This window comes from Misgurnus anguillicaudatus, chromosome 17 (assembly GCF_027580225.2).
Source record: "Misgurnus anguillicaudatus chromosome 17, ASM2758022v2, whole genome shotgun sequence".
Lineage (NCBI taxonomy): Eukaryota > Metazoa > Chordata > Actinopteri > Cypriniformes > Cobitidae > Misgurnus > Misgurnus anguillicaudatus.
The window spans coordinates 10318710-10325468 of record NC_073353.2 but is presented as its reverse complement, the minus strand read 5'-3'; positions in this window follow the sequence as shown (position 1 = coordinate 10325468).

Below are 6759 nucleotides of genomic sequence, written 5' to 3'. Positions count from 1 at the left end.
TTTTTGCATGATTAACTTCGTATCAATTCAAACGATTTAGCCAACTCGCAAAATATATACAAATTCTCCTGAGATCAGGGTGGGATTTTATTATCATGGATGTTTATCTTCACCTGAATCTGTTTGTCATCTTTATTTTACTGACTTATGCAGGTACATAGGCTTTTTAAGTTTAGTAGATTGTTATGTTTAGTTTTGTGTTCTCTGTTTGTCAGTAAATGTGTTAGTGAACATGTGCATGTGTGTATTGCAACTACTGCATGATGTGTAATAATGTTTCAAATTTACTGCCCAATACAGTTATTAAAAATATAACCAGTTAATGGTTTTGTTTTTTCTCCAGATCACTCCAAAACAAGTGTGCCAAGGATTCTGCATCAAATTAACCAAACAGCTGTTGTGGGGGACACAGTAAAACTTTACTGTAACAATACAGAACATTATAATAAAAGTCTGCAATCTGACGATATAACATGGAAAAAAAACAATGTCATTATTTTTGCTCAAGACTCATTCTCTAACAAAACTATAAATGACACAAAAACTCTGAGAAACTTTCCCTCAGACAGGATGTATATTAATCCAGCAGTTCCACTGGAATTGAAAATAAATCAAATACAAGCATCAGATGCAGGAAACTATTCATGTCACACTAGTACAGCAGCAAAAGGATGGATATTAACAATAACAGGTTAGTTCATAATTTCTTTTAATAAGTTTTCTATAACTTGTGTTAAACTAGTAAAAGCAATAAATGCTGAATGATAGCTGTTGTTTGACTCTTGTGTTTGTTTCAGAAAACAGACCCGAGTCTCTTAAACAGATATCATACCTCTACATTATCATCCCATGTAGTGCAGTTCTTATCATCTGTCTGATCATCAGTCTCAGTATCTGGATTCACAGGTAACAGATCAACAAATCATGAAAAGAGGATAATGAAACACTCAGATCCACAAGTTTCTGTAGATATTTTTAATGCGAGTACAGAATGAAGGTGAACTACATTCAGTGTTTGTGTTTTTAAAATGTTTCTCCGTCATTATAACAGGAAACTGAAGCTGAACTCTGATCTCAATGAAACAGACGAGGCTGTGAGGACACTTTACAGCATCATCAATTATGATCTTCAGCACAATGATGTAAATCTGTTTATGTTCACTTGTAGATGTTACCCAAGTTTAAAAGTCACATTTTAACAAATATCAAATGTTTTTGTTTGTATTCATGCATCTCTACATCACTATTAGCAGGAGGAAGTCTTGATGGACTTTATCAGACACACAGAAGTGACACGTGTAAGTCAGATTTTTTAATTAATGCCCACCTACAAACACTCACATTTAACATTGAAACACAATCTTTCTGATTGTCTGCCATAACTCACGAATGATTATTTTATTTAATTACTATTAAATATATAATTTGGTTTGTTTGTAGGTGATCTACCAGTCCTGTCTGAAAGCAACAGTTAAGGATTAAAGTTTTTTACATTAATGTCATACTATCTTTATTGTGCTTTTTAATATATGTAAAAAGTTAAGTTATGTATTTGAATTTTTTTATTTACCTCAAATACACCATTCATTTGAATGTACAATAAGTATGTTTGTTTTTTCACATTTAAACACAATTTTCATAAAATCTTTTTGTAATTACAACACAGTGAAAACCTTTAAAATAAGTCCCAGCCTTTGTTTTTAGTGACATTTGATGGAATCAAAATAACAATTACATGTAATTTCAATGGTTGTATGCTCACTGGCTGCATAGGCTGAAATATAAACCAATGTTGTAACAAACTTAACGTCTCAAGTTCTAGATTGTATCACAAGCTCACAAGGCCCACTGAAGTTTACTCAAGTCCGTGCACCACAGTGCTTAGCAGTAGCACATAGCATAATTCCAGCCCAGTCGTGTAGGCCAACATGAAATTGATTGGATGACTCTAGGGATCCAATCAGAAGCTCATCTAAAACAGAATGCATATGGGTCTTATTGCAGCACTACAGGGCAGCAGATAAGCACAATGTAACAGTATGACAGCATAGGCCAGGCCAAGCTCAACGTGAGCAATAGCGAGCATACCAGGCTGCCCATAGCCCATCTCTGTAGCATAAAAAGCTGCTCTGACTGCAATGTCAAAGCGAAGCGCTCAGATAAACATATAAAGGTCTTTACACACCGGGACGTTTTTCGTGCGCGTTTATCGTCGACGTTTAACGTCACGTTTTTCTGCTTTCACACCCAAACGATTTTTACTGGCGCTGAGCCGAGTGAGGTGCAATTTCACTCCCTGGACACTAGATGGCGCCTAATACAAAACAGATATATGCCGGTACACGGGGCGGCGCTGCGAGACGTTATGCGTCTGTTCTGACACTCACTTGTCACACAGAAGAAGAGAGCCACTCGCGTGTAGTCACCATTCATAAATATACGATTTTTGGTTAACGGGCAAACAAACAAACATGGCTCTTGAATATATAATCTTTGTACAAACAATATCTCCGTGAACTTGAATACATTTTTAAATGAAATCTATTTGATTCGATTCTTTTATCATTAGTTAATATATCAGCATCTCCAGATAAAATTAACTATTTTTGATAGAACACGTTATATCAAAATTAAAACTCTTTCACAAAATATAAGGTAATGGGTGATCCGATGTGTGTACTTTTAACAAATCTTTTACAAGCATTTTCTCTGTTAACAATTTTCTCAAATTTCCTGCCAAATGTATTGTATTTTGTGATTTGGCTAAAGATTTAAGTTCTCATTTTAACCAATATACTCGTTTTATAGAGGTTGGGTGGGTAGAACAAGGAACCACCATTTTTGTTGTGCCCAAAGATTTTAATACTCCTGCAAATTGGTAAGTGTTGCCTATAAATATAATGATGCAATAATTAGGTATGTAGTTATTACAATAAAAGGTCAACAATACTGATGTACAAATATATGCATAGTGCCAAAATGTCACGTTATTTACAATTAGTTTTTTTAATCAAACATTTATTTTTGTGAATGAACTGCAGTTTGCATTAACAATCAGAGACATGACAGTTTAAATTAAATAAAACAGGATTCAGAAATGTTGGTCCACTCCAGAAAAGTCACAATGACTGTAGTGCAACTGAACGGTAGTGCAAATCAACATTTAGAAATTAGACATTTTCAAATGTATTTCTTAAATGTATAAACACTTAAAATACACAAGTAAAATGGTATATAATAAACATTAATTTGTGTGAACAAGAACTGGCAGAGCTGTAGAGCAAACAAGTCACAATGATAGAAGTCTAAGTGAACTGTAGTGCAAATAAATGTCACAGGTGACGTTTTGTGAGGGCGGAACCAAAAGTGTGGAAGACGGGTTCCGCCCGTCGATGGTTCCGCCCGGACGCTTCACTTAGAGCACCGGGATTTCCGGGGTTTCCCCGAAACCAAAATTAAGCCTGATCACGCTCAGGTGGGGCGAATTAACACAGCGGTTGCTAATAGGCTGACAAGGAGAAGAGTCAGGGTATAAAAACACCTTTGCAGACATCAAAGGGGGTGCTGGTGGTATACTTTGTGTACGCTGTGTTGCTGCTTTGCAGACGGACCACGCTGGTCGGATCGCTCTCCTGGGGAAGAGAGGAAGAGACAATCAGCTGACGAAGGAATATTGTGGAGTTTCAGTGAGAAAGAGTGGACACAGAGCCATCAAGAGCGCAGTGAACAGAGGTTATTGGCAACAAAGCGTGAGTAACCGCTGTGGTACTTATCTGTACATAACTTGTATGAAGAGTTGTCCTGGTGTGTGCTTTTTGTGTTTCTTGAGGTCCCTGGCCCCACTGGAGAGGAAAGCGTGGGTGAGCCGCGGGTTGACCGGAAGCACAGAGGAAGCACCGTTCACCAGTAAGCCAGTGGCCCTGTGGGAAAAAGGAAGTGCAGGTGAGCCAGGGGAGTGATAACCAACACGCCGGGCCTGTGAATATCACACATCTCTCCCTCATTTGTGATCCAGTTGTTGCCCAACCATCCTCTCGAGGTCGTCGTAGTCAGGTGGCAAGGACGATCTAAAATTCACGTGAAATTGTATAAGAGTGCTGTGGGTGAGTTTCACTGATTGATGGTGTTTACGCTTTACTTGCTGTGTGTATGCTGTGCTTGTAGCGTTCGAACTGCCGAGCCTCCGAGTCACGAGATGACGACATCCGTTGTGGCCTGAGTCCTACAGAGAGAGAGAAAACCAAGCCCTGTGCCCGGGGTGTGACAACGAGAGCTTCGTTTGTACACAGAACAGACAGTGGTAAAACACAGTGAGTAGTATCAAGTGTGTACCGTGCGGATTGTGGGTCGTAACGGTGTGTGTACTGACCTCTTCAATAGAAGCTTGTGGTGAACGGAGCCCCGACGAAAGTTCGCCCCAGCTCGTGACCCCGGTCGTGGAAGAAGGAGGGGGAGTTTGGGAAGCGTTCGGCTCCGGTCATCGGACCCACTAGTCCCTACGACGCCCGGACAGCCAAACTGGAGGGGCGAAGGAATACGGTACACTGACACTGTAGCGAAATCCACTGTATATAGCAACTACCTACCTGAACCAGTGAAGCTCTGTGTGGAAACGAGGATCCCCCGGCACTGTGAGTAACGCAACCTGTGAAATAAACCTGTTCTGTGCTTATAGCAACTACCTACCTGAACCAGTGAAGCTCTGTGTGGGAACGAGGATCCCCCGGCACTGTGAGTAACGTAACCTGTGAAATAAACCTGTTCTGTGCTTATAGCAACCACCTACCTGAAACCAGTGAAGCTTTGTGTGGGAACGAGGATCCCCCGGCACTGTGAGTAACGCAACCTGTGAAATAAATCTGTTCTGTGCTTATAGCAACTACCTACCTGCACCAGTGAAGCTTTGTGTGGGAACGAGGATCCCCCGGCACTGTGAGTAACGCAACCTGTGAAATAACCCTGTTCTGTGCTTATAGCAACTACCTACCTGCACCAGTGAAGCTTTGTGTGGGAACGAGGATCCCCCGGCACTGTGAGTAATGCAACCTGTGAAATAAACCTGTGCTGTGCTTATAGCAACTACCTACCTGAACCAGTGAAGCTCTGTGTGGGAACGAGGATCCCCCGGCATTGTGAGTAACGCCACCTGTGAACTAAACCTGTACTGTGCTTGTAGCAACTACCTACCTGAACCAGTGAAGCTCTGTTAGGGAACGAGGATCCCCCGGCACTGTGAGTAACGCAACCTGTGGGATAAACCTGTGCTGTGCTTATAGCAACTACCTACCTGCATCAGTGAAGCTCTGTGTGGGAACGAGGATCCCCCAGTACTGTGAGTAGCAAAGGAGTACTTACCCTGGTCTGACTGTGTTTGATTCTGCCTCCAGGAGAAGCGGAGCGCGCCACGGATTGCTGGGCCAGAGCCCCGGTCCCCAGTCTTTTCCCCAAGTGGCCCTGGAGGCAAAGAAGAGCCACATTAGTTTTAAAATTCCCTTTTTCCCTTCCCCCTTTTCCCTTTTTAAATATTTAATAAAGTTTGTTTTAATTATAGTATACTCGTCTGTCTGGTCATTGGGGTGGTCTTGGGAAACTCCTCGAGGTGGAAGAGTTAAGAGGGGTGTGACCCTTTAGTCTATTTGGGTCCGCCCCGGGGTGTGACAGATTTGGCGTAGTCGGCAGGATTCCACCTCGAGTTGAGCGACCAAGGCCCTCCAATGGCCGACGACGAGTTGCCCGAAGCCCCGCCCCGTGTTGTGCCTGAAAGGCCAGAAACCCCACCCCGTGTTGTGCCTGAAAGGCCGGAAACACCACCCCGTGTCATGCCCGTGTTCCTGGGAAACCCCTGGGTGCAGAAGTATACTGGGGTCGAGTCCGAGGTTCATTTAACTGAGTGGAGGGCCTAGATTGAGTATTTGGCCGGCCTTCAGGGGCTGAGCGCCAGTCAACAACAGCAATTCGTATTAAACTCACTAGGAGGAGAAGCCCGGCGAGAAGTACAAGCTGCCCCCGAAGCCGTTCGAGCCACCGCCCAGACCATATTCCACTTCCTCACCGAGCAGTATGGTGATACCACCCCTGTGGCCGTCCTGAGGTCGCAGTTCTTTAATTGTAAGCAGGGCCCACACCAGTCTGTTCGAGCCTTTGCCCTGAAGCTGCGCGAGCAGTATACGCGCCTACAGCGACGACGAGATCATGGGTTGGGAGATGAGGAGACCCTGCTAAGGGACCAGTTCCTGTTAGGGCTACGGGAGGGCCCCCTACGTCAAAACCTCCGAGTACAGTTTAGAAGAGATCCTGAACTTACGTTTGATGATCTGAAGAAGGAGGCTATGGCCTTGGAAGGTGACCAAGCAGAAGTAAAGGAGGCCCCCGTATGTGCAGCAGTGAGTGGCCCGGCGGCAGCCTCGGAGGTATCAGACTGGAAACAAACATTGAAGATGGAGCTCCTAAAAGACGTGCGAGATCAGATGGCCGAGCTAACTAAGGCCCTGGTAGGGGAACTGCGCCTAGGGCCGGGAAGGAAAGAAGAAGGGCCCGCCCCCCGAGAACGGACGTGCTCTGATCGGGGCCGAGATGGGATGAGGCGGCCCTGGCAGGCGAGTCGGCCCAGGTTCGAGTGGGACGAGCAAGGGAGGCCCATTTGCAATCGGTGTGGGACCGCAGGGCATGTGAGTAGGCAGTGCGGACCACGAAGAGCCTCCGAGGGGGGTTTTTAAGACGACCGGCCACAGTGGGTCATGTGGTCGGCGCCCCCCAAAG